This window comes from Triticum aestivum, chromosome 1D, assembly GCF_018294505.1.
Source record: "Triticum aestivum cultivar Chinese Spring chromosome 1D, IWGSC CS RefSeq v2.1, whole genome shotgun sequence".
NCBI classification, from domain to species: domain Eukaryota; kingdom Viridiplantae; phylum Streptophyta; class Magnoliopsida; order Poales; family Poaceae; genus Triticum; species Triticum aestivum.
The window spans coordinates 312526954-312553636 of record NC_057796.1 but is presented as its reverse complement, the minus strand read 5'-3'; the positions used below and the strand labels follow the sequence as shown (position 1 = coordinate 312553636).

Here is a 26683-nt window from a genome sequence, read left to right as displayed (position 1 = left end):
TTGAACTTATCGGTTGCGGGGGCTCTTATGTAAAGGGATCCTCTTGTACTGACGGGGTATGGAGATGCTCCAAGAACACATTACTGGGAATAGGCTTCCGAGTGGAACCTATCTTCGCAAGATCATCAGCTGCTTGATTCTTGAGTCGGGGTATGTGGTGAGCTCCAACCCTTCAAACTTCTTCTCTAATTTCCTTATTGCATTGCAGTATCCAGTCATGGCGGGGCTCCTGATATCCCACTCCTTCATCACCTGATTAACCACCAAATCTGAGTCGCCGTAAACCATCAGGGACGGACGCCGAGTGAAATGGCCATACGCAACCCATAGAGAAGCACTTCGTACTCAGCTTCATTGTTGGAGGAATCGAAGTGAATCTGGAGAACATAACTGAGCTTATCACCTCTTGGGGATACCAGAACTACTCCAGCACCAAAACCATTTAACATCTTCGATCCATCGAAGAACATGGTCCAGTGCTCCGAATGAACTTGAGTCGCTTGTTGTTGCTCAATCCACTCAGCCAAGAAATCTGCAATTGGCTGAGACTTAATTGCCTTTTTGCCTCGAACTTGATATCTAGAGGAAGAAGTTCAATCGCCCACTTAGCCACTCGACCGGTTGCATCTCGATAGTTCAAAGTTTCCGACAATGGAGCGTCACTGACAACTGAAACCGAGTGGTCTGTGAAGTAATGTGCAACTTTCTTCATGGTCAGGTAAATTCCACAGACAAGCTTTTGGTAATGCGGATACCTTTGCTTGGACAGATTCAAAACTTCAGAAATGTAATACACTGGGCGTTGAACTTTATAGGCTTTACCTTCTTCCTCCCGCTCGACTGTGAGCACTGTGCTGACAACTTGTCAAGTGGCTGCAATATATAACAACAGAGGCTCTTGGCTGACTGGGGCAGCAAGCACCGGATGGGTGGAAAGCGGGGCTCTGAGCTCTACAAACGCTGCTTCAGCTTCAAGAGTCCACTCGAATGTATTAGACTTTTTCATCAGTCGGTAAAGAGGCAATGCCTTTCATCGAGACGAGAAATGAATCGACTCAATGCAGCCAAATAACCATTCTGAACATCATGCACACGCATGGGGCGTTTCATTCGGAGAATTGCTCCGATCTTTTCAAGGTTTGCGTCGATCCCTCATTCGGAAATGAGAAAACCGAGCAACTTCCCTCCTGGGACTCCGAATGTGCACTTGGATGGATTAAGCTTGATGTCATATCTTCTTAGGTTCGCAAAGGTTTCAGCAAGGTCAGTCAGCAGGTCGGAACTCTTGCGCGACTTGACCACGATATCATCCATGTATGCTTCCACATTCCGACTGATTTGAGCGAGCAGGCACTTCTGAATCATGCACATGAATGTGGCACCAGCATTCTTGAGACCAAAAGGCATGGTAACATAGCAAAAACACCTGAATGGGGTGATGAAGGCCGTTTTTATTTCATCAGGTCCATACCGTCAGATCCGATGGTACCCGAAATATACATCCAAAAAGGACAAACGCTCACACCCCGCAGTCGAGTCAACAATGTGATCGATGCGGGGGAGAGGAAAGTGATCTTTCGGGCAGGCCCGATTGATATGCTTGAAGTCAATACACATATGAAGTGAGTCATCTTTCTTGGGGACCATGACGATGTTGGCGAGCCACTCGGAGTGGTATATCTCGCGGATGAACTTAGCTGACAGGGGCTGAGCTACTTCCTCGCCAATCGCCTTCCTCTTCTCCACGGCGGACCGACGAAGATGTTCCTTGCCAGGGTTTGCTTTTGGGTCGACACGCAAATGGTGCTCAGCCAGTCCCCTGGGTACACCCGGCATGTCTGATGGAGTCCATGCAAAGATGTCCCAGTTCTCACGGAGGAACTGGATGAGCGCTTCATCCTATTTGCTGTCGAGTGTTGTTGAGATGTGGGTCGGAGCAGCATTGGGGTCTTCCGGGTGAATATGGACAGGCTTTGTCTCATCGTCTGACTGAAACGCGGACTCCGAGGCAGGCTTCTTAGCTCGCAACAAATCACTCGGATCTACATTTTTCTTGTATTCCTCCATCTCTACAGCTGCCATCTGCTCATCAGCAATTTTTGAGCCCTTCTAGAGGCACTCCTCTGCTCTCTGCCTATTTCCTGTGACTGTGATCAGACCTCTGGGTCCGGGCATCTTCAACTTGAGATATACATAACATGGTCGAGCCATGAAACGAGCATATGCGGGCCTGCCCAGAATAGCATGATAGGCGTTGTGGAAATCCACCACCTCAAATGTCAACTTCTCCTTGCGGTAAATCTTGGAATCACCGAAAACCACATCAAGAGCAATCTGTCCGAGTGACTTTGCCTTTTTTTCCGGGGATGACGCCGTGAAACTGCATGTTGCTCTCACTGAGTTTGGACATCGGAATGCCCATCCCTTGGAGGGTCTCAGCGTGTAGAATGTTCAGACCACTGCCCCCATCCATAAGGACTTTTGTTAGTCGGGTGCCCCCAACGACTGGGTCGACCACCAACGCTTGCCACCCAGGAGTAGCAACGTGCGCGGGGTGATCTGACTGGTCGAATGTAATGGGAGTCTTCGGCCACTTCAAGTATGTCGTAGTTGCTGGAGCAACCATGTTCACTTCTCTATTAATGACTTTCAGTCGACTTTTGCTCTCGACATCAGCAAAAATCACCAAGGTAGCATTGACCTTTGGGTAACCATCGTCCTCTTCTTTCTCCTCATCCTTATCAGATTCTTTTTCACTGGGCCAACCCTCTCGGAACTGCTGAATCGGGAGTCGACACTGTCGAGTGGTAGGCTTGGGCAAAATCAAATTACCCTCTTCATCCTTTTTCGTGTGATGTGACATGACAAATCCAAGACGTCCTGGCCTGACTAATCTTTCACCTTTTTTGGGCACCCATGACACTTTAGGCTTCCCCTTGAACTTTCCTTGATTGAAAATTGTGGCCTCAACGGGACCTGCAGGTTCAACTTTACGTTTTTGCTTCTGACCGGTGTTTCCACCTACAGTGTCGTGGTCGACTGGCTTCCCTTCACCATTACGGAGTCGGTCTTCTTCTTCGCCGTTTGCGTACCGAGTGGCTATCTCCATCATTCGGCTCAGAGACATGTCCCTGGATCGGCCAAACTTCAGGATGAGCTCTCTGTACTGGACGCCCTCTTTGAAGGCGCAAACTGCCTGGTGCTCTGACACATTTTCCACCACGTGGTGAAGGGTAGTCCATCTCTGGATGAAATCTCTCAAAGTTTCATTCGGCTTCTGAACGAAGTGTTGCAATTCAGTCAGCCCAGCTGGTCGCTTGCAGGTTCCCTCGAATGTCTTGATGAACACTCGGGCTAAATCTTCCCAACAGAAAATACTTCCAGGGGCCAACTGATTCAACCAAGCTCTGGCTGAACCCTCAAGCATTAAGGGAAGATGCTTCATGGCTACATCATCATTGCCCCCACCAATTTGTACAGGCACTCGGTGATCTTCTAACCAAGTGTCTGGCTTCGACTCACCGGTGAACTTGCTCACTCCAGCAGCTAATCTGAAGTTGGGAGGGATCTCTGCAGCTCGGATGGCTCTACTGAAACACTCAGGCCCAGAAATAAATACTCTGCTTCCAATCGGACGGTCTCTATCTTGACCCTCTCTGTTTGCTCTGCCCCTGTCGTCCAAACCTTGCGCGAGGAGTGACCTTGCATCGAACCCAGGCTCTCTTGGGTCGACTGGGGCTCTCCGCTCCTCACCATACGGGCGCCTGTCGTCATACCGCCGGGACACGTACGACCCGCCTCTCAAAGGAGGCGTATGCACTCGACGGCGGTCATCACGAGGATCAAACTGCCTGTGGCCTCGACCAAGGTACTGATCCTGGTGGCAACCACGGTCTTCGCGCTGCGGAGGCAATCTGGGCTATGCGTCGACTGGACTATGTCTGCAACCACGGATCTGCTATGGATTCTGTTGCGCGACTGAGAAACAACCGAGTTCTGCTCTCGTGCTGCCCGGAGCAGTGCTCGGATCTGCAACAAACCTTTACCAGCTTCTGAATGTGACGGCTGAATTGACTCTGCTATGCGTGCTGCTGCCGCGACATTTTGAATCATAGTACGGTATACCTGAGGTTCGGGTGGAAACAGTTGTCGCGGCCGTCGACTGGATTCAGGGATCTGCTGACGGGCCCGCTCGTCGAGTGCTTGCTGGAGATTCTCCAGACGCGTACGCTCAGCCAAGGTGGCTAAGCGCGCAGCTTCCAAGGCCCGAGCCTCGGAGGTCTCCCCAATGATAGGGGTCTGGAGTGCCTGGACGTTCCGACGATGCAGCTCCTCCCTCTGCTCCTGAGTGAGAGCTTTGGGAATATATTCATCGTGATCACGCGATGGGCCCCTGCTGCCGCTGCCGCCGCGACGAAATCCGGGCGGACTGCATTGGGAGTTGACCATGAGGACTTCCGCCGCTGGATCGTTGCTCTCGCACTCAGAAAGTGAATCCGAGTGACCAGCCAGCAGATCAAACAAACCATACAGGTATTCGTTGGGCTCGATTGGCGTGATCTGAGGAGTGGTCGACTGTCGAGCCACTGCGTGCTTCACCCACTGCTGGAGCCGCGAACGATCGGATCGCTTGCGACGGCGAACATCGGGGAGCAAGGATACCGCGCGAGCCGACCGACACTGGGTCGACGGCTGCCGCAGGAGAACGCCGCAAGCACTCGCCCGAAAGTGCGTCGCCGCACGGACGGGGAGAGCTTCGACGTTGAGGGGGGCTTCTTGGAGCCAGGCAGAGTGGTCGGCGACGAAGACGAGTGCTCCGAGGCGGACCTCGTGGCCCATGGACAAACCACCGCCAAAAACCATGTTGATGGAGATAAGAAACCGCAACCTCACCAGAAGTCACTAAGACGCCTGCCCCACGGTGGGTGCCAACTGTCGTGGGAACGAGTCTGACAGTAAGAGTAGGGGGTACGTAGGAGGAGGCAGGGTCCTAGCTACAGCGAGGATGTACACATAGATTTACGAGTTCATGCCCCTCTCGAAAGAGGTAAAAGCCCTACGTCTCGGTGCCGCTGAGGCTAGTCGACTGGATGTGTGTTGAAGTTACAGGGGGTGCGAACCCTTATACCAGAGGAGGAGGGTGGCTTATATAGAGTGCGCCAGGCCCCTTGCATCCCTCGGTTACACAGGGTTCAATGTAAGTTAAGTCATGGACGTTACTGGTAACGCCTGTTATTAATGACCTTTATGACTACGGAGTGAATGCCTGACCGTTGCCATCCTCGGGTGACTCTAGGCCTTCTGTGCTCTGAGTGACTCTTTCGTATGGTCGAGTGGAATTGGGATATCCGAGTGGAATCTTCCGTCGGGTGGATTACACTTCAGGGTGATTTCAGTCAGTATCTTCTGCTTGACTTTAAATGTCTTTGACTCTAGGGCAGTGTCCTTGGGTAGGGTGTCTAGGTAAGGCCTATGACCCCACCCCAGGTACATGTCATCGTCAGTCGATGCTATACATATGAATGAGGGACATTCTATGGTGGCAGCTCCAGTTTTAGATGATTGTAGAAAGTTATTACGAGAGTTCGGGAAGGTTACTATTGAGCATTGTAATAGAGAATCAAATGTAGTTGCTCATGAGCTAGCTGAGTGGGGGCGTGCAAACACCCCGTCTTTATGGGTGGATGCACCTCCGATTACTATTGCTAATTTTTAGCAGATGATGTAAGTATTATTTGAGGTTAATAAAGCTAGCCATGAAGGCCTTCCCGTAAAAAATGAATAATCTATTCTCATGGTAATGCCGCGGACACCAAATCCGGTCCCTCAAACGCCAGCAGACGCAATTGGGCACGTCTGCGGGCAACGACCAATCACACCTCATAATTTGTCCAATACATCCGCGGACCTCATATTTCATCCCTCAAATCCATACAGAACATGTAAAAGAAACCCTACGTACTACGCAAATCACACTACCCTAACTACGCTTCGCCATCAGAGATGCCCATGATCCCGTGTCAGGCGCCAGGTAGATTGGCGCATAGGAGGGCTTCGGCTCCTCATCATCATCCATATAGGCCAGCATCTCGTTGACGTCCGCTTCCTGCTCCGCCTAGAAGATACGGTGGTTGGCCTCCGCCTCCGACTCAAAGGAATCGAGGATTGTTTGCTGCTTCACCTGCGGATCTGTGTCTGCCGCGTCGCCTCCTCCTCCTCCTGGTCCTTCTATGCGTCCTCCTCCTCCTCCTCCTGTCCCGCGTCCTCATCCAGATCCACCGCGTCGAGAGGTATCTCCGCGGCGATCCGGGCTTCACGACTTGCCCGGATCTGCTCAAGGAGCTGCAGCCGATACTACGGCATTACATAAGGGTAGCTCCTGACCCGTCGGCATGGTGGCATGGCTACTTGATTGTGGTGGCGGCGGGCGAGTGAAATGTGGAGGTAGAAGACGATTGGAAAGTTGTGGCGGCGGACGGGAGGGGAGGAAATGTGGATGGGTAGGGTTTCGGTGCTGGCGTCCGCCTTAAATAGCTGGGCTAGGGGCCTTGCCCGGCGCGCCGGAGCGCCGACACGTGGCGCCATCAGTCCATCACAGGAGACGAGCTTCAGACCGCTGGGTTTCGGAGTGTTTTCATGGAGGACCCGCATGTTAGTCCGACGTGGCAGAGGTGCCCGGTCGCGCCCGTGCCTCGCCATATCCGGCCTAGGTTTGGGCTAGATATGAGGGCGCCTCAAACATGCCTCAAACGCCCAGGCTGGCTGGAGAGGCACCCATCAGGGTCGCCTTTTTTACCGGTCAGTGACCGGACCGCCCGCCTAGTCTTTTTTTGGGGGGGGGGGGTTGAGGCGTCTGGCTGCAGATGCTCTAAGATCATGCAAATTTGTGATTTTGTCGATAGACATTATTGTTATTTGCAAGAGTAGTTTAGCTAGATCTATAAAGAATGAGTTTCGGAGAGGGTGTGGTGTGCATGTTCCCACATGTTATTCACTGTGACAACTCATTAACATGTTTTTCTTTGTCATTGTAGTGCCAACTATGTGTGCGGTGCACCCTTACCTTTGCCACATCCCAACATTCGCGAACCTTTGCACTCCCTTACCCCTTAAATACGTGTGAACAATGTGAGTTGTGTCATAACCAACGAATCATATGGGGAGGTCTCATCATGTTCCCTTCTATAAAAGTGTGTCAACTTATCCTTACTTTTTTTGAGTGATGGCGGCGGTGGTCGGCCTTGCCCCGGGCCACGGGCGGCTGCCTGCGGCGGCTGGGCTAGATTGGGCGGCGGCGCAATGCGGTCTTCGGCGACACGTCATCTGGCTTTAGATCGGCGACGTCGTCGAGGGCCTGGTGGACTGGTCGGCGGCACCTCTGGCAGATCTGTTCTGTCCGTGTAGCCAGTGGTGGTGGTCATCTTCTTCGTCGGAGGTGGCCGGCCAGAGGCTTGGTGATCGGATCTCGAGATCCATCATCTAGTCCCGACTGCAAGTTGGGGAGACATGGTTGCCGGTGAAAACCGAGCCGACGGCAGGCGATGGCGGCATTCTACGTCGTTACCTTGATGAAGGCATCGTCATGTAACTACTGTCGACCCACTCGTGCTGCTCCGGGGGAAACCCTAGAATCTGGTGTTCCAGATTCGACGATGGCTGCACTGCGGTGTCGTTTCTCTCTTGGGAGTATCGTTTGTGGAGCGCTGGAAGTCAGAGGCAGGAGGTGGAGCGGCTTCGTCTTGCACGGAGCTTCGGTGGAGATGTCAAGTCATGCCTGACCGACAGGTGCTACACTTTGTCATGCCTGGTCGGCAGGTGCTACGCACGACAGATCTTCCAAAGACTTCAAGCTGTGTCGGCTAGTGGTACTTGGCAGCATGTTGCTGATGTGTATTGGTGGCGACGACGACATGCTTAGCTGTTTGCGCACAGGGAGGTGGTGCCGTTGGGCGTCGTGATGGCATCGACGACAGCTAAATCGAGCAAGGTTCATGCGTCAGTACGGCTCTAAAGATGGAGCGGTGGCAGTTGGCGACGACGGCCTCTGAGAGCACGCCAGACCGGTGTGTGCCTCAGACCCGACAAGTGGCTAGGTTGGGGCCTCAGGTGTTAGATGTTAGGCTTGGCTCCGGGGTCTGTGGTATTAGGCCCGAACTATCAGCATCCCTTCATCATCTGAATAGGAGTAGCGATAGATGTTGCCTAGACGGTGGCTTCAGACTTACGGTGTATTCTTTGTAAGGTCTTTTGTGAATAATTAATAAAGTGGCTGCATGCATCGCCCAGATGCAGAGGCCAGGGGTTTTCCTCCTTTTCTAAAAATAAAATAAAATTATAGGATCAAATTTTAAAAGCTAATGATCAGCGATAAATGTGTTTTGACAACAACCCATGGTTTACGCAAACCAACCTGTGATTGGATGATTAGGTGGACAGTGGTATCCCCAACCCACAAGAGTTTAAGTCATGGTGATCGCATTTATCCTGAATTTATTTCAGAATTTTTGGCGATGCGCGTTTAGTGGGAGGAGACGTTCTTTTACTGCGAGGCGCCTACAGTGACTTCGTAAAATCTCAAGATTATATGCCAACTCAGTCTCTTGAAGATGCTCATAGGGGGCTGGGCGTGAGTGTGTGCGTTTATAGGGATGAGTGTATGTGTATATATAAGCGCTTTGCATTTGTACTGTGTTAAAAAAAACAGCCCAAGGTTTATAAGTTGAATGTGCATACCTGTATGTTCCCATCACCACCTAGCTGAACTTCTTGTAATGTGACATAGCCATCGAGACCACTCACCGTGTGAGTACAATTTGATCTGTTTGAAATCTGGGTTTGGGAGAGGATGCACTGATATTCATCATGACAACTCACTTTGTCGTTGTGTTCTCATTCAACTGGACCATTGCCTTTGCCGCACCCCAGCGTCCGCCAGCTTGTTGCACGATAGTGCCCCCTCCCCCTTCTAAATGTGCATGAGCAGTGCGAACCATGAGACATAGTCACTCGGTCGTATCATTTTGATGTGTTCCCTTCCATAAAAAATGTGCAAATTGGATTCTCAATATGTGTTGTCGACTATCTCTTACAAGATCAAATTTAAACACTATTCGTCAGATGCGAAACATCTTATGACAAATGCTCGGGATTTTACACTGCTTAGAGCATCTCCAATAAAAGATATATATCTGAAGATGTAAAAATAGGTATTGTATAATTTATATCAACAAAAAATGCCTTTTACATCTACTCCCTCTGTTCCGAAATAATTGTCGTTTTAGAATCCTATAGGACAATTTCAATCACGTAGCAAGTTTTCTTTGCTTTGGGAACGTTTGGGGCCGGGGCGCCGGCCGAACCAATCGGCCGGTCGTGTCCACGCGCGCTCCGCCTCAGCCATCCATCAAGCGACACGTAGGATGCGGGCCATTCAAATCGCTGCTTTTCTTCAACCTCCCGCAGATCCCACCCCATCCCCGTCTTCCAGCTCCGCGGATCTCACCCCATCCTCGTCTCCTGCCCCCGCGCGGCCGTCCTCATCGCCGGTGGTCACCCGCGCCGGCCGTCCCCGTCGCCGTTCGCCGTCCTCGCTCGCCGGCCCCGGCGGAAGCTGGAACCGCGTCGTGGCCTGCTGCAACCGGTGCCCAGGAGAGCTGCCATCATGGATGGCGAGCATGGTGACGGCGAGCTGCGAGGACGGCGGCGCTCGCGCTGCAGACATGGCGGAGGCATTGCAGAACCTGCCGCACGCCCTCATGCTACAACCGTTAACCAAAATGCCTCAAACCAAGATGAAAAAAGCTTCAACCAGATACATCAAAAGCTGCAAGCAGTCATTGCCATGGCGGAGTGCTACAACCGTCGACATAAAATGCTACAACCCTTGATGAAAAACTTTCAACCCGAAACGATAGAGAAAGCATTAACCAAGGCTGCTACAAAGAAAAAAGCTGCAACCGTTGATAAAAAAGCTTCGACCGTAGATGAAAAAAACTACAACCATTGAAAAAGAAAGCTACAACCATACACTGCAAACCAGAAAAGTTGCATCTGTTGTAGAGAAAGCTTCAATTGTATGTGTGAAATGCTTCAACCTACAGTCAAAGCTTCTCTGAAAACGATGGAAACTTTTTTCTTTTTCCTTTTTTGTGTTTGCTACAACCACGTCATTTTTTTGCTGCAATCGGCAACCACAGAAGCTACATACGGTTAACATTTTTGCTACAATGACGACGGCGGGCTGCAGCGGTAAGCTTTTTTGCTGGAAGCGATAAACTTTTTTGCTACAACCGGTGTCTTTTTTGTTGGAACCAGCAAGAGCCTCGGGTGGGCACACGGCGAGGTACAACGCGAGCACAACGACAGGTGCTGCGGCCGGCGCCACCGGAGATGCGGCGAGGGCGGGGACCGGCGGCGACGAGGAAGACCGGCGACAACGACGGGCGGCGAGGGCGGGGACCGGCGACGACGACGGGCGGCAAGGGCGGGGTCCGACGGCGACGAGGAAGACCGGCGAGGGTGGGGACCGGCGACCACCGGAGGGGACAGGAGGCGCGGCGCCGCGCTCCCCCGAACGGGACATGCGGATCCCCCGAGGAAGAAGAGAGCTGGGGCGATTTCATTTTTTTTCCTCGGATCCAGCGGCTGCGTGGCTCAGATCGAACGGGCCCGGGCTGGACCGGCCGAAACTTTCGGCCGGCGCGCCGGCGCCTATAAGTGCCCTTTCCCAAATTGCCCTTCCACTTGCACGCACTCTCGCTCTCTCGCTCGCTCCCCACTCACTCGCTCTCTCCCGGCCCAGTCGCCCTCCCCGCCGACCACTCGCTCACCGGCCAGTCGCTCGCCGGCCAGTCGCCGTCCTCTCACTCTCGTCGGTGTCTTCCTCACCCCGCCTTGCTCCTCACCACCCCGATTCGTACCCCTAACCCTAGCAACCCGCCTGCTAGCTCTTGGTCAAAGGTGACATTTTTACCGCCGCGCTGCTCGATCTGTGGGCGGAGGTGCTCGATCTGTGGGTCGCGGTGGTCGATCCGTGGGTGGCGGTGCTTGATCCATGCTGGAGCAGCGGGAGGAGGACGGCGGTGCTGGATTGGAGACCGGAGCAGCGGGATGAGGAGAACGGCGGTGCTGGATTGGAGACCGAAGCAGCGGGCTTCTTCTGCTCGTCTTGGCCGTGGCCGCTACCTGAGCTGCCCGCGAGGCGGCGCAGCATGTCGGGGTGTGCTCTAGCCTTGGCTCGCTTGCCTCTGGTGCCGCTGCTTCGCCTGACGGTGTGGCGCAGGAGGTGCGCCTGGCTCCGGAAGAAGGAGGCGTGCGTCTGACCGAAGCAGATGTAGGACACCGCCTGCCTGGAGCACTAGAGAAGCGGCACCATCGTCCTCTCCATGCCTTGTGTCAGGTATAAAGCTGATCTTGTCCTCTCCATGCCCTGCGTTAGGATGATTGAATTTACAGTAGTCAACTCTTTGTTGTACTCCTGATAACTGAATTTACAGTACAAGCTGATCTTGTCTACTCCTGATAAGATGGCACTCCTCTCCTGATTTGTTGTGAATTTACAGTAGAAGGTGATATATGAATTTAGGAGTCGAAGCTGATGTACTGTAGTCAGCTTCAAGTGATGGTAGAAGCTGATGCAGTCAATTCTTTGGAGTATTTTCTTTGATCATCTTCAAAGTGATGGTACAAGCTGATGTTAGGAAGCTGATGTAGCCAGCTTCAAGTGATGGTCATCTTTGATCCTTTGACAGGGATTCAGGCAAGCTGCCATCCATTGTAAATATAGCTCTTCATCAGCAGAATAATTATGAGAATGTACTTACTCAAGAATTACCACCACTTAGACCAAAGGACCAGTTGGTATTAATTTCAGAGATAGATGTAATTTCAGTTAAATTCAGTTATGCACACAAATTTCAGTTAATAGCTTAATGTTTTGGACTGATGATGTTGCTGGAATTTGTACTACTAAAAATTAAGAAAATGTACTCCTTTAATTAACATTGATTCATTGAGATGGTGGTATGATCAAATTAAGAAAATTCAGTACCTTTTCTGTTACTGTAGAGTACTTAAAATTAGGAGTAGCTAGGAGCAAAATTAAAATTAGGATTAGGAGTAGGATTAATAGGATTAGTAGGAGTAGGAGTAAAATTAAAAGTTTCTCTTCTTCTCTCTTCTTGCTCTCTTTTTTCTCCTCTCTTCTCTTTCTCTTCTCTTCTCTTTCATTTAAATGGAGTACTCCACACAAGCAAATGAAACTTTTGAAACAAAAATGATTTCTCTTTGGTTGATTCACCGAGTAAGTCTTGACAAATTAAATGTACCCCTGCTTGCTCTTCTCTGAACAATGATCCACTGTTTTCAGTAGTTAAAACTAAATGAAAATTTGTTACTGTTGGAGGAACATGCAAGTACTCTGAAAATTTGTTTTTAGAAACATTTGGTTTGCAGCAATCTGGAGTAGGATTAGCTTCTACTCCATCTCCATGGTTTAGTTGCTGTGATTGATTTCGCTGGTAGTTTAGTTCCCGGTAGGGTAGTTCTTGCTAAAGATTTGTATAGAGGAGGAATTGGACCTTATTTTGTGTAAAACATGGGATCATACCATGTAGATTTACAGTAGTTTTACAGCAGGAGTACTCTTGCCAATTCAGGTAATTAAATTTCATTTAAGTACTTTTTTATACTCTAATGAAGGTTTTGTGTACTCTACTGCTTGCATCAGTACTTTTATAAATAAATGAATCTTTTCTCTCTTCTCTTCTCTTTGTCTGCTGGAGTAAACTTTAAGAAATAAGGAATATGTCAATACTTTAAGAAAATGATCTCTGCACAATATTGCTTGTTGTGAACAATACTGTTACTGAAAAATACTGTTACTGATATTAAAGTTCATAATGATCTCTGAACAATTGTACTAAATGCTGACAACAGTAGTGCACAAAGTTCATCAAACATCATGCAAGTTCAATGCATATCAATTTATCATGCTGACAGCAGTAGCATGTGGACCTATCATGGTGATTTCATATCAAAATTGAGGAGTACTCCTGTTCATTTGGAGAACTCAAACAGCAATTGATATGCATCAAAATTGGGATCAACAGTAGCATGGGCCTTATCATTCTGGTTTTTGGATGATTTAGTTAATCAAATTCCTCAATTGAGGAACACCTGGACTTGTCATTCCGGTCTTGGGATCAACTGTAGCATATGGACTTATCATTCTGGTTTTTGGATGATTTAGTTAATCAAATTGACATCAATTGACCTGTTTTTTGGATCAATTGCAGATTCTCTTGATTGGAGTGGAGAGGAGCAGAGACGAGAGGAGCAGCAGAAGTGGACAGCGCAGCGGCTAACCTCGAGCTCTTGATTGGAGTGGGGGGAGGCGGCCGGCGAAGGATCTATGGCCAGCAGCAAGGATCCGAAGCTGTGGCTGAGCAGGCAGCCGGCGGGAAAGGTGGCCGGCGAGGGAGCTGCGGACCGCGGCGGGGAAGGGCGGCCGATGAGGGAGCTGTGGACCACAGCAGGGAAGGGCGGCCGACCGGCGAGGAAGCTGCGGACCACGGCAGGGAAGGACGTCGGAGATGCGGACGACGGAGGTGCCCGGCAAAAGGGAGCAGCGACGGCGGAGAAGCCTGGCGGAGGGGAGGAGCGACGGAGGAAGACGCCTCCCGATCGATTTCAGATCGGGGGTAGTATTGTACTTTCACACTGTTTCACCTGATCGGAACGATACCCCCAGCGACAATTATTTCGGAACAGAGGGAGTATATATATATCTATATCTATATTAATATAAAAAGACCCAAATGGGCAGATCCAAGATTTTTTTTCAAAACTATGACGTATTTTATAGCAAATTTGGAAACTATTGCATGATGTGGATAAAAATCAAAAATAGCACCCTGTCGGCCACGCGTTGGCCGAAATGGGTGTTTTCGGCCACCTATAGGTCGAAGTAGGTTTTTCGGCCTTGCCTTGGCCGAAAAGGTGGGGACCTGGCCGAAATGGCTGTTTTCGGCCACCACTTGGCCAAAATAAACTTTTTGGTCAAGTATAGGCCGAAATACACTTTTTGGTCAAGTGTAGGCCGAAAAGTCCTTTTTGGTCTAGTGTTGGCCGAAGTTGCATGGCTTAGGCCGAAATGTATTTTCTCGTCACCCATTTCCCGCCAACCCCTTCCCGTCATATGTTCCCGCCAACCCTTTCCCGCCATACCGCAGTCATTCTTTCCCGCCATTTTCTCCTCTCTATCTATAAAACCCCCTTCAGGCGAGGTGGATAAGCATTCCAGTGTAGTGTAGTCGAGATGTCCCATTATCCATTCGATCGTAGTTTTCACCATGGGATGAGCAGGACTCTTCTGAGTCTACCTACCGATTTCAGGATGGACAATAGGATAGTTCCATGGGACGAACTCACCGGTAGTGACACCATAATGAATGAGTTGGCTCACGAATTATGTAGGTCTGGATGGCCTGAAAGGACCTATGAGGAGGAACGTAAAGAACTTCTTAGGTTGCATGAAAGGTGGAAGAAGGTAGTGGAGCCGAACAGTGAAACTTTCAGAAGGACTGCAGCAAAGAATACATTTTTATGGACTGAGGAGAGCGAGGACGAAGATGATATCTTCATGCCGCCGCTTCCGGGTTCTGCATTGTCGAAGGGCAAGAGTTCTACATCGTCCAAAGGCAAGAGTTCTGCATCCTCGAAGGGCAAGAGTTCTGCATCGACGGAGGGCAAGAGGACCGCACCGTCGAAGGGCAAGAGGGCTGCATCAACGGAGGATGGGGATGATGACTTCATGTAGTATGTAAGATGTATTCCAGTTGTACCGTTTCGTTCAGATGTATTTGCATTATTAGTTTGTACTGTATTATTGTAGGGCATTATGTTCTATGTGAATTTCATTTTGTAGTATGTAAGATGTATAGCACAAGTTCAGCCGCACCGTTTAATTCAGATGTACTTGTATCTTAATTATCGGTTGTAGTCTCTTTGGAAATGTAATTGGAATAAGAATGCGAATTAATAGTGATATGTCTCTCGCATATATAAAACAATATATGTCTCCTGATCAGATAGAAGCAAGTGCGATAGTAACACATACATGAAGCATGTCTCATACATAAATACCGACTCACAGCTGCGAATAGTCTGAAACTAACACAGATAATGAGTCATACATGGATAGATAAGCATATCACTGCGGGGGACGACGACGAGTTTGGGTCTTCCTCGGGCGAGGACCGGAAGGCGATAAGCGTTGAGGCGGTGGACGAGGCTCGCGATAACCACGACCATAGTTAACCTCGTTTGTCACGGTCTGTGTCTCCTGCGTTGATGGTGGTGATGGAGTGTGAAACACTGTCTGCGAGAAGCCATAAATGTTTGTAGCTTGGTCATCATCCTCGCCGTCGCCCTCAAAGTACGAAGCACCACCACTAAGAATCGGTGACTGCTCTGAATGCATGAACGGTTGCGACTGGTTGCCGCCTGCGGTGAAGTAAAACATGTAAAATTGATACAAATTCATGAACGAAGCACCACCAGTAAGCATCAGTGACTGGTGAGAATGCAGGAACGATTACTACACTGTTGAAAAGAATGTAGTGAGTAGTGTTACCTAGTTTCATCTGCTGATGCCAGTAAGTGCTCCCTAGCTGTGAAGGAGGTGGCTGATGCCAGGAAGAGCTCCCTGGCTGTGAAGGAGGTGGCTGATGCCAGGAAGAGCTCCCTGGCTGTGAAGGATGAGGTTCTGCACGGTGCACAGAGGGTCGTGGTTCTGAATGGTGCACAGAGCGTGGTTCTGAATGTTGTACAGAGAGACGTGGCGGACGATGTGCTGGAGGAGGAAGTGCAACATCCGAAGACCGTCTACACGTAACAGCTGCGTAAATCCCGCGTAGCTTGTCATCAAGACGCCTCAACCATGAGACCTCCTCTCGCGGTGGGATAGTTTCTCCCCTCTAAAAGCGCTGCATTAAACTCGCTAAGATCGACCCCCAACTCATTATATCGAACATTACCAGCGCTGTAGTAAACATTCAGATTTACTGATTCAGACATTTTCACCTGTCAGACATTGTCATCTTCTCGTTAATCACAACAAACACTAATATTACCCGCTACACGAACTATGCGCTAAAATGCCTCCACAAATATATTAACACTAAATTTGCAATATGACTTATATACACTAAATAAACTATACAATTTAGATAAAATTTGTGACGACGTGGTTATACCTTCGAAGCGTGTGTCCCTAGCTTCTTGCTTCTCTCTTTGACTCAGCGGCACCGACCACCTCGCGAAGTACTTGCACCACGGGACAACGACAGCACCGCCCCCTCGACGACCGGAGGTTCAACTCCGGTCAGCCCCCAAGCTACTCCTCCTCACCACCTCCTCCTCCACAGCTGCTGCTACTACTCACCACCACCTACTGCCCGTCCTCCTCTCCACCATGGCTCCTCCTCCCCAAACGCATCAAAAACTATCCCATAGCAAAAAATAACACCGTAGGCCGGCGGGGATTGCTACGATCTACCGATTCTGTGGGTTGGATATGCAAATGGGTGGCAAATGGAGGAGATCGGCGCGGGGTGGCGAGGTACAGAGAAGAACAAGAGAGACAGAAAGGAAGAACAGAGGCGAGCTAGAGGAAGGAGACGGCGCGGGCTTATCCGCACCTTTTCGGTCGACTGGTGGCCGAAAACCACTTCGGTCGACGCCTGGCCGAAAAGGCCCACTTCGGTCGCGGGGTGGCCGAAAACGGGCCATTTCAGCCGCCGGGAGGCCGAAGCTACTATTTTCGGCCGGCCCCTCACTGACACCTACTTTTCGGCCCATGTACGCATGTCTTCGGCCAAAGCGCGGCCGAAAAGCCCTCTTCGGCCTTAGCCTGGCCGAAAACTACCTTTTCGGCCCACACGAGGCCGACAGGGTCATAGTTTTGCATTTTTTTCATTTTGTGCTATAGTTTCCGAAATTGCTACAAAAAAGGTGATAGTTTTGAAAAAAAATCTTACAAACCATCTCGACCGTCAAATGATGTTATTTAGCGGTTCAAATCGCTTCAATGTTGAGCACCAAACACGTTTAACGCTCTAATTACCCGCCACTGCCATTGGTTATAAACACGTTTTGACTCAACGATATCCCTTGAAATCTGCCATGTAATTAATATCCTACCATTCCTGTGAAAAAGTAATTGATATCTTATCAAATACCAACGTGCAACAGATATATCTTAATATAACGTGCAACTAATATCATACCTAATAGAAACGTGCATTGCACGTACATTATTACTAGTCTTCAAAAAAAAGTCTCGACTTCAACAAATGATGTATATTTGGTGATGTAAAACTAGTGCTCCAACAGATGATGTATTTGAAGATGTAAAACTAGTTCTTCGGCGGCATGGCGGCGGTGCGGCTGAGGCCGAGCATGGAGACAGGTGCTAGCAGGGGAGCTCGAATCGGGCGGCCGAGCATCAAATCGAGATGAGGAGCGGGGCTGGGCGGCGACGGAACTTGAAATGCGCCGGCGGCCGAGCTTCAAATGCGGTGGGGCGGGCCGATAGAGCTTCAACTAAGGTGGGGCGGGGCGACAACGCTTGAATAAAGCGGCGGCGCGGCAGAAAACAGGGCGAATGAGGTGGAACCTCGTCCTCCGCTGGTGGTGGATGTGGATCATGACGACGACTGGATGTGGAGCCCGCCGAGCTCCATCCTCCGCAGCCGACCCGAGCGGGCGCTCCTCGAGGATCCCTGGTGGCGTCGCCATGGGAAGACGAGTGCGGGAGCGGCGCACTACTAGGAAAAGGGCTATAGATGGAATGGCCACTAATGGCGAACCAGACATGTGGTGCGCCATTGCTATATAGCAATGGCGCACCATGTGCTGGTGCGCCATTAGTGTGAAAGACACTAATGGCGCACCAGACAAACGGTGCGCCATTAGTAACATTTTTTTTATTTTGCCAGACATACTAATGGCGCACCAGGACACAGTGCGCCATTACTAGTTGTAACTAGTAATGGCGCACCAGCAACATAGTGCGCCACTAAATTTTTTTTTTACTTTTTTGCAAAACTACTAATGGCGCATCTGGTGTAGTGCGCCATTAGTGTATATTTTATGGACACTTGATCTCGATGCCCCTTCCATCTCGATCGCCACTTCGCCAGATCCAGTCCCCCTCGCCGCCGAGCACCCCCTGCACCCTCTACCCCGCTCCACCGGGCGCCGCCGCCGACCCCCCGCACCCTCCCCCGCTCCACCGCCGACGACGACCCACCGCACCCTAGCTCCCCTGCTCCACCGCCGCCGACGACCCACCGCACCCTCCCCGGCCCGCTCCACCGCCGCCGCCGACCCCCCGCACCCTAGCTCCCCTGCTCCACCGCCGCCGACGACCCACCGCACCCTCTCCGGCCCGCTCCACCGCCGCCGACGCCCCCCCCCCCCGCACCCTCCCCGGCCCGCTCCACCGCCGCCGACAACCCCCCGGCCTGCTCCACCGCCGCCGACGACCACCCGCACCCTAGCTCCCCTGCTCCACCGCCGCCGACGACCCACCGCACCCTCCCCGGCCCGCTCCACCGCCGTCGACGACCCCCCGCACCCTCCCCCGCTCCACCGCCGCCGACGACCCACCGCACCCTCCCCGGCCCGCTCCACCGCCGCCGACGACCCCCCGCACCCTCCCCGGCCCGCTCCACCGCCGCCGACGACCCCCCGCACCCTCCCCGGCCCGCTCCACCGTCACAAATTATTACTGTTTTTGTAAAAAATTGTTACTGTTTCATATTCATATTCATTTTCTAAAAATTTTATTAGATGCAACAAAAAATAATAAATTTTTACTTATGGCGCACCTATGGCTGGTGCGCCATTGCTACATAAAAAAATTTACTAATGGCGCACCCGTCATGGGTGCGCCATTGCTATGTAAAAAAAACATTCTAATGGCGCACCGCTTCGGGGTGCGCCATTAGTAAGTTTCCCCCCTTAGCTAATTCCTCCCCTCTGCCTCGCCAGTGTCCACCCGCGCGCTCACCTGACCCACGACGCCGCCGCCCCGACCCCCGCTGGACTCCACCCCCGTCGCCCCCGTGCCCCCCACCACTGCAGCTCCCCCGCGCCGCCGCCCCCGCCCCCGCGCCGCCGCCCCCGCGCCCTCACCCGCGCAGCCATCCCTTCGACGCCGCCGCCGCCGCCGACCCCGACCCCAACCCCGACCCCGACCCCTCCGGCGACCGGCTGCGCCCGCCCAGGTACCTCTCCTCCTTCCTCCTTCCTCCTTGTCCATCACTGTGTTGCCGGCTCGAGCAAGAGCTGTGCACGCCATCAAGGATTTTGGTGAGCTTTAGAAAGATTGGAACATGCTCCAGATATTGAAGGCAAAGTCCAGGCAGCGTTCTAGCAATGATGAGATTAGGAGCTCCTGCCTTGCCAATCATAAATTGGAGATATAGCAGGAGAGTAAAAATAAAGATGCTCTGTAAGTTCTGGAATTTTGAGAAACAGTACCCCGTGTTTGCAGTTTATACTAGTACAGTACAGTTAATGCAGCAATTCTCCGAACGGAGATGGAACAGAAGGGTTTCTGTGTGTGTGTGTGTGTGTGTTTCATTTTTATTCTCATGAAAGTATATTTTTCTTTGAAATCTAAGTGCAATTTCTCTGTCTTGTTGCTAACTGAATTTACAGTACTAAGTGGTCTCTAAATTCTGCAGTATTTATGTTCATGACTTTACTGAACTATGTTGTCTTTTCTAACAGTGCCTTCATTTAAATAGTTATATTTTAGCTTCATGGTTCTGTGTAATTTGTGCCTTGATTTTCTGTCATCTCTGAATTTTGCTGTTCCTGTGCTTGCTACTCCTTAATTCACACATGTACAGGAGGTACAAGAGGTTAAATTGAATCTAACCCTCCAATGTTATATGTTTTGAACTCCTTCCTGAAATCCCTTCTATTATTTTTATCCCAAACAAGTACCCAGGTTTATAAAGATCTAGTGAGCATTGCCAGTGTTGGGGAGGGAGTGATCTGAAAAATTGGTTTATGTGACTCATCCTCATTAACTTTTCTCTCTAACCTTTTTTACAGTACAAATAAATTGTTCCTTCTTCTGTATTTGACCACTGTTTATTGTGGTTTTGATTTTGTTACAGTGTTCTCAAGTATAACAACATAGTGGGATCATTTGTCAACATAGTGGGATCATTTTGCAGATTCCAGCAAACAACATAGTGGGATCATTTGTCAAGGCCAGCATCGGAGTGCTAATTTACAGGTATAAATAGATAAAAGATTCAGAGTGTAGCTCTTTGTGCTCCCTGCATCCTTTTTCTGAGCTGTTTGTGCTCCCTGCATCTTTCAGCTCTCATTTTCAGTGGAGTTGTTGAATTATATGCTCTTATTGGACATGTTTTACGTGTTGATCCATCAATTGCTAGTTTGCTGGGTTTTGTCTGCGACCATCGTGTCGTGATGATTTTGCAGGTACCCCGAGAGGCCCTTGAGTTTGCCGGAATGTCGATTAACTTCCGTTCCGGCAAATTCGGGTACTCCATATGTCCTATTTTCAGCAAAGGTCATGCTGAAATTTTCCGTGAATTTTAGCATGACTTTGCTAAAAATAGGACATATGGGGCACTTCCGACTAATGCATGGGCCGGGGTATCTTAGTACTTAATTAAGTAGGATCAACTGCCTCTTGTGTTATTCATATAGAAGTGTGATATCTACTCATAGTTATTACTAATGTCAGTTGCTCGTCATCGATAAACCCTAATCTGGTAGGATGACCTACTAAAAAAGCCCATACCACATATTCTATTTGGATGGGCGTGTTTTCACCACACTGTGGATTATCTTATTGGACCCAACAGAGATGATGTAGTTTTGAATTATGAACATAGGAAATGTCGTCATCGGACGACGAAAGTCTCTCGGGGGAGTGCGACTGGTGCCACGACGGTCGAGGTCTGTGCGACAGGCCTCACCTGGACGATGATCGGCGCTTCAGCATTAAGCTCGAGGAGACCTTCGAAGTTGAAACGGTACGCAACGACGACAAGTGTTTTTTTCATAATTAAGCATGACTTCAACTATTCCAACGTGTAATTTCATCTTTTACAATTCGAGTATAGTTTATCCCATGCCATGCAAGACGCTATGTCTTGGAGAGGATGGATTTTGAAGATCATGAAAATTTTGAAACGAAGAAAATTCACCTAAGGACACATCATGATGTGGATTTTGAAGTAAATCTGTATAATGCTGAGAGCGTAACCCATTTTGGTTGCAAAAATTGGGAAGCATTTTGCAAGATGTATGGTTTTGATGAGGGTATGCTTGTCACCATGGATCTTGGTGATCCTGGCATCGACCAAGACAATATGGACATTTGGGTCCTTGTTGATACGCCTCCAGTTCTACCGCTATGTGAGTTTCTCAAACATAGTTAATTATTAACTAATCTATATTGTTTATTTCAAAATAGTTGACAACTTATTTCCATTGACAGCTTATTTTGATTGTTCAAAAAATGTGCGGAAAATGGTAGACAAAACCCACTACACCGATGGCTCCGAGTTAACTTATCAGGAGAAAAATCATCTGGTCGGATTTTGTACTGATCTTGAGAATTACAATATCTACAATCAAACTCCTCAACATTATGGTCAATACGTGCCACTAGTGCACGTGTTGAACTACGGTAACTACCATGGAGATACCCTGGTAAGATTTTGTACTATTACGACATCCGTGCATCTTTTGCATACTTCTAAAACTAGTACATCATTGCTAACTATGAAGTTATTACTATGTTTTTCAACAGAGAATCCCAGAGGATTGTGTGCCTCATTTGATGTATCAGAATGGCAGCCTTCAAGTTTTGAACTTATATCCAGGTCATCCTACAAATCTCAACTGTCCATACCGGATTTCTAGAAGAAGTGGAGACATGCTAATCAGAGAATGGAAAAAATGTATGGACAGTCGTAAGGAGGTTCTTGGAAGCAAAAGGAAGCGCCGCGCAAGAATTGGAGACAGGATGATCTCCATTCTCCATAATGGAGAGTCAGGGTCTATATTGTTTTATGCTATTTTACCTTAAATAGGGTATTTTAGGTCCTGCCTAATACTGATGATCATGTGCTAAGAACAATTAAGTAGGGTTGGTTCGATGACTATCAGGATGATGATCGTATGACTTGTTATTAATAACGAGTAGAAGTTGTATGATGATGATTAGTAGGACTTGTTAGGATTAGTATTAATTTCGACAAACTCGCTACTCGCGGTCTCGAGACTTGTAATGTTCTATCTTTGTTCGGTCTTTTGATTTCGGAGACTAATATGATGAATTGTATTCGGAGACTAATCTTCTATTGTATTCGATGAATCTGCTGTTGCTGTGTGGTGCTGTTTATATTCTGTCCAATAATATATTTTGTAATCTGTGCAAATATCAGAAAAGAAAAAAAATCCCTAATATACATACTAATGGCGCATCACCCAGACGTGCGCCATTAGTATGCCAAAGGATACTAATGGCGCATCGCCCACCAGTGCGCCATTAGTATGGCAAAGCACATGCCCACTGGGAGGCATACTAATGGCGCACCGGGGCCTATACTAATGGCGCACTGCCTGGTTCGCCATTAGAGTACCAGATACTAATGGCACACCAGCGGTGCGCCATTAGTAAAAATTACTAGTGGCGTGATGCTAGTGGCGCACCAGTAGTGCGCCATTAGTAGGCAAAACTGGTGCGCCACTAGTAAGCCTTTTTCTAGTAGTGGCGACGACGACTGTGCGGTAGGAGGAGGCGGCCATGGCGGCCCGGTGGTGAGGGCGAGGTGCTAGAGCGGGCCGGGGCGGCGGGGAGGCTTCGAATCTGGCCGAAACCGGCCAGTGACAGCAGCGGCAAAGGGATCAACAGTTGGAAACTTTCGTGATGACGGTTGGTTGACGCGTGGCAGAGCGTTTGGTATCTGGGCTTACATCTCCAACGGTTGGAGATGTAAATTTGTATCTTCAAATGTTGTATTTTACATTATTTGAAGTAGGTGATGTAAAAATATATACATCTACATCATCAGTTGCAGCGGTGTTTTTAGGCCTTGATGATGTAAAAGATAGTTATTTATACATCTATATCATTTATTGGAGATGCTTTTATAATTCAAAAAATGTATCGCCCTTACGGCCATGACAATTCACATTCAAAGCAGATCTTGGCATTAATGTCATATGACTACATTTTTTACTTTTGTTTTGAGATGAGGCCAAAGACTGCGCTGTTTTAGGGAATGCGTAACTAAAATGTTCACGTCCGAAATCCTCTCTTTAACTCAAATGATAAGTGTTACTCTCTCTCAGTTTACAGGGCGAGCGTGTCCTCCTAGGTCGTTAATTTAACCAACCTAATACAAGTCATATATTACAAAAAATATACCAATATAAACTTCAGATGTTCTATTTTCAAACGGTATATTTTTTTTGTTATATAGTTTATATTAGGGTGATAAAATTGACAAGTTAGCTATACGCGCAGGACTTGTAAACTGAAACGGAGGGAGTATATGTGTGGCACGGAGTAACACCACCCTCACGTGTTTACAACTAAAATTACCATCATAAAAGAAAACAAAATCTAAAAAACAGAAACTTTTCATCCAAACAGAAAGTTGCCAAGCTTTACATCGGCGGGTAACTAAAGTTACCATTAAAAAACGTCAGAGCGAAATTGCTTCATGCCATATGTGTGGCACTTATCAGAGTCCCTCTTTAATCTTTATAAAAATTGTTATTTTATGCTTGTTTTTGTAGAGAGGCCATATTTTATGCTTCTCTCGCTTATCCATAATAATTCTCGTTGATTTAGTACATCCATATTAGTTATCATTGATTTAGTACAATTAATATGTTTTTTAGAATCAGTGCAATTAATATGGGAAAAAAGCTAGTGGTCAACCGACCGGTCTTTTCTCTCACGTCCGCGAGGTTTTACGCTTGACACACATCTTATGGGCCAGCACACCGCTTCTCTCCTTCATCCCTTTCTCTACTAAAATGGCCGTATATTTTTATCTCTCCTATCCGTACGTTGAATCTGACCTTCATCTGCAATCTCTTTATGGATCTCATCTAAACATACAGAATGCTTCGTACTGCAGTTCTTGCAAGTGGGCACCTGTTTCGAAAAGGCATACCACAACGAACAGGGTGATGCAAAGACCACGGGGTGCTCTCACTGTTGCAGCCGTCGGCGATCTTACACGTTTTTGCAACAACAGTATTATTGTAGGAATACTTAGTAGAAGCTGGAGATGTTTGGTCATATTGCAATGAAGGTTTTGTAACGAGAGTCTTGTTACAGAAAAATAGTGAAGAAGTTTTGCATCAAGGGTTTTCTTGCAAAAAAATAGAGAAGAATATTTTTTTGCAACAGTGGCTCGTTGCGGAAGAGCAAAGGTCGGATTTTGCTCGTTGCTCAACAGTGTCTAGTTTTGCTCGTTGCTCAACAGTGTCCCCCAGGCAACATAACATAACAGAAAGGTCGCCCAGGCAAGATCATTCCTCTTCCGCAAAAAGAAGAAAAGCAAGATCGTTCCTGCTACCATTGCAATTGCAGTTCCATAACCTGTGGATTGCAGATAATTAGATTAGGACAAGCAACATTCCATACAGTTCATGCATTCTGATGATCAGATCACACAAGACACCAAAAAGATTTAGGAGAATCCTGGAAAAAAAATTCTTCCATTTTGGGATGACCGACTCTCAGAACAAAGTACTAAAACCGTACGGTATTTTGAAACATGGCAAATTATAGTTCAACCATTTCCAGCTAGGTTTACATGGTTCCAAGTGAATAACAATTACCAAGCCCTTAGAGGATCTATGTCCAGACTTAGCAAATCCGACCCACTATACGTACGCGGACGCTCCCGGACATGCCCGCGGGCGCATCCGGACGGGCCTTTATATTTCGCTCCCAGCATTCACATATCTCAAATCCGGACTCTTAAATCCATGCAGATCCATGCATGTTGATCATAAAAGCCAATGTCGCACATAAATAACATATGTTGGTACCGAGCATAGATAGTGTTTACATAAAATTTATTTTAAGTGCACAACTCAAGCATTAGCTCCTTGGTTTTCATTGTGGGCCCACATGTGCTCCACAAGATCATTGAGTAGTTGCGTGTGCATCTGATGATCTTGACGATTCTGATGCATCTGCTGAAAGTTCATAAGCGGAGCCACATCTTGATCTTTCGGGATTTCAACTTGTTCTTCAGGTGCTTCAAAATCATTGGTTTGGGCTACACCATCACCCTCATCCTCGGCAATCATATTGTGCAGAATAACACGACATGTCATCAGCTACCACAAAGTTTCTGATTCCCACATCATTGCAGCGCTCCGCACAATTCCGCAACGAGATTGAAGCACAACAAATGCCCTCTCCACATCCTTTCTAGCCGCTTTCCGCATTGTTGCAAAGTGGCTCTGTTTATTGCCATGCAGTTCGGATATGGTCTTCACAAACACCACCCACTGAGGATAGATACCATGTTGTAGTCTCGGCCGTTGACGGTGTAGTTGCACGGCGGAGATTCCCCATTGCAAAGCCTCCTGAACACCGCAGATCGTTGAAGGATGTTGATGTCGTTGTGAGAACCCGACATTCTAAAGAAAGCACGCGAAATCCATAAGTCATGTGATGCCACCGCTTCTAGTATGATGGTGGCCTCTCTGGTGTTATCTTGATACATTTCCCACAAACCTTTGGGGCAGTTATTTCCTTGCCAATGCATGCAATCAATTGATCCGAACATTCCTAGAAAACGCCTTGCCTCTCCAATAGCCAACAACTTCTCCGTGTCCCGTGCATTTGGTTCTCCGAGATACTCGGGTCCAAACACCTCCACCACGGCGGGAGAGTGGATTGCTCTACCAGAGCTGGCGACGCAGAGGCTAGGAACGGCGGCGGAGCTGCAAGAGGGGCGACGTGGAGCAGGGAGAAGAGAGGAGATAGCAAATGGATCCGCCAGGTCTTGGAGGCTGAAATTGGTGTAATTTACGGTGGGGTCGGGCTGTCGGGTTCGACGTGACGGGCATGTCCAGATGCCCTCATATCCGCCCCATATTTGGGTTGGGTATGAGGGGTGCCGATCAGCCCGGGCGTTTGAGGCCTGTTTGAGGGGGCCATCTGGGTTAAAAAATCGTGACCAGACAATGACCGGGCAGCCCGCCCGGACGTATGAGGCGAGTTTGTGCGCCCAGTTGTAGATGCTCTTAGAGCAACTCCAATGGGACGACCCATTTCGTCCGTTTGGGTCATCCAGACACAAAAGTTGGCCCAACGGGGTGACCTAAACGGACACAGCGTCCGCCCGCTGTCCGTTTCGTGTCCGTCCCGACCCAAACTGGGCGCAAAAATGGGCCACAAATGGGTCCGCGGCGGACAAAACTGGGCGCTCCTCTCGTCCGCTCTCGCCCGCTCCTCCCCCCTCGTGTCCGGCCTGGACCCACCGGGCAGCGACCCGCACTTCCTGCCATACGAGGACTCGAGGTGCAGGCCACGGCGGCAGAGGATCGCGGCGGGCGGCGCGAGAGGGACGCGGTGGCTGCGGCG

At 49.1% G+C, this 26683-nt stretch overlaps 1 long non-coding RNA gene across 1 annotated transcript; it reads left to right on the top strand.

The window, feature by feature from the left end:
• The first annotated feature begins 10744 nt into the window (after positions 1-10744).
• LOC123181698 (uncharacterized) lies at positions 10745-13846 on the top strand. The gene is made up of 2 exons (XR_006491821.1): positions 10745-11398; positions 13296-13846. It is a non-coding gene; the product is annotated as an uncharacterized lncRNA (long non-coding RNA).
• Positions 13847-26683: the final 12837 nt, after the last annotated feature.